Genomic DNA, 2,019 nt, shown 5'->3' with positions numbered 1-2,019 from the left:
GGGATTAAAGGCGTGCGCCACCACTGCCCAGCCCCCAAATTCCCAATTGTTGATTGTTAAGCTTCAGGCGTTCTGGGTGCTACCCACTGGAATCTCCAAGGGAGCAAGAGAAAAAAAAACAGGAAAGCTTTACTTAGAGATGTGCTTCCATTATTTGGGCTTGACTGAGCTGCTAAGCAGTGTGAGAGGTGAAATAAAGGAGATAAACAGACAAGAACCAGCAAAGTTTTCAAATAATGACATCTCAGAGAAAGGATTGCAAGAAAGTGACCAAAATACTGCAGAGGTTCAGTGCAGGAAGATCTAAGGTTCTAGAATATAAAGCAAACACAGTTTTGGGACTGGAGGCACAGCTCAGCAGGAAAGCGTGAACATCTGAGTGAGAACAAGGCTCAGGGTTTATTACAGGCACCAAAACAAAGAAATAAAGTCCCCCCACCCCCCAGCTTCATGAAGGGATAAGCTTTGCTGGAGTAGGAGGAAAAGACCTTTCAAGAAAAGGCTGGAATTCCAGGTGGAGAACAGGGCTGAGGAGAGCTAAGGAGGGTGCAGGTGGGTGACACAGCTGTTTTAAGAACAGGAAATTCAGTTTGCCTGGGGTATGAGATACCTGCCTGTCACAGACAAATGGTGTACACTGAGGAATTATGAGCAGGTTTCAACAGGGGAGTAGGCAGGTCAGATACACCTTAGGAAACGAACCTGGAGGAATAAGTTGGGAAAGTGGAGACTATTTAGGCAACTATAATGGTCTAGTCCAAAGGTAGTAGCCAGGCAAACGGGAAACAGCAAGGAGCCGACAGCTGTCATTAAAGAAGACTATTAGAGGCAGCAGCAAAATAGATCTGAAGAACAGGGAAGAAAGTGACACCAAGGACAAATCTAGGGCTGAGGAGGGCACTCAGGGGCAGGTCACGTCTACCACGGTGGAGAGCCTAGTTCACTGCCTGAGCTCCTTTGCATTAGAAGCACTACATTTAGTCTCAGTGTGCAAAACAGTCTGATCAACAACAGGAAATAGAATTGGTGGTTCTTAGTTGAAAGACTGCAGGCAACCACGCTTCTTTCTGGTTGAAGATCTCCAGAATTAAAATAGCAGGTTCAGGAGCAGGGAAATGGCTGAGCAGGTCAAAGTGCTTGCCACACACACCTAAGGCCTGAGTTCAAGCCCAGGGACCTATACTACAACAAACCAACTACCCCGATGTTGTGGTGAGCTCTGTAACCCCAGCATCCCCTCAGCGAGACAGAAGCTGCTGGAAGCTCACTGCGGGTAGGAGGCAAGAGCAGACTCACCCTACATGCAACTCACTGCGCATGTGCATACACACACACACAATAGTTACACACAGAAGTAGAATGTTAAAAATATTCTCAGCCGGGCAGTGGTGGCACATGCCTTTAATCCCAGCACATGGGAGGTGGAGGCAGGCAGATTCCTGAGTTTGAGGCCAGCCTGGTCTACAGAGTGAGTTCCAGGATAGCGGGGGCTACACAGAGAAACCCTGTCCTGATAAAAACAGAAAAAAAAAAACTTTCATAAACCTGGGTGCTCTGTTTTATGGCTATAATCTCAGCTGTGCAGGAGAGTGAAGCAGAAGGACGAACACCTCCAGACTGGCTTGGGCTGTGCAGCAAGGTCTCATCTCTACTTGTTACCTCTTCTTCTGAGACAAGGTCTCCTGTGTCTGTCTCACGCTGACTTTGAACCTGCTATGTAACTGAGGCTGACACTGAGCTTCTGATTCTCCTGCCTTTCTCCCAAGTGCTGCGACTACAGGAATGTGTCACCACACCTGGTTTTATGGGATACTTGAGACTGAAGCCAGGGCTTGATGCACGCTAAACAAGCATTCTACCAATTGAGCTAACATCTGTAACCTGTTTTTGTTTTTAAATTAAATTTATTTAAATTAATTTTATCATTTTTGTTTTGTAGGTGGGTGGGTAGGGGTCAGAGGCCAACTTGTGGGAGTCAGTTCTCTCTTTTCATGTAGGTCCCAGGAATTGAACTCTGGT

General features: G+C 46.8%; 1 protein-coding gene across 1 annotated transcript in view; it reads right to left on the bottom strand.

Moving 5' to 3' along the window:
• Pigl (phosphatidylinositol glycan anchor biosynthesis class L) overlaps positions 1-2,019 on the bottom strand; it is a 62,952-nt gene that overhangs the window by 24,718 nt on the left and 36,215 nt on the right. The gene's annotated exons all lie outside the window — the stretch shown is intronic.

The sequence above is a fragment of the Mastomys coucha genome, unplaced genomic scaffold (genome assembly GCF_008632895.1).
Source record: "Mastomys coucha isolate ucsf_1 unplaced genomic scaffold, UCSF_Mcou_1 pScaffold5, whole genome shotgun sequence".
NCBI lineage: Eukaryota > Metazoa > Chordata > Mammalia > Rodentia > Muridae > Mastomys > Mastomys coucha.
This window is presented reverse-complemented; position numbering and strand designations above follow the sequence as displayed.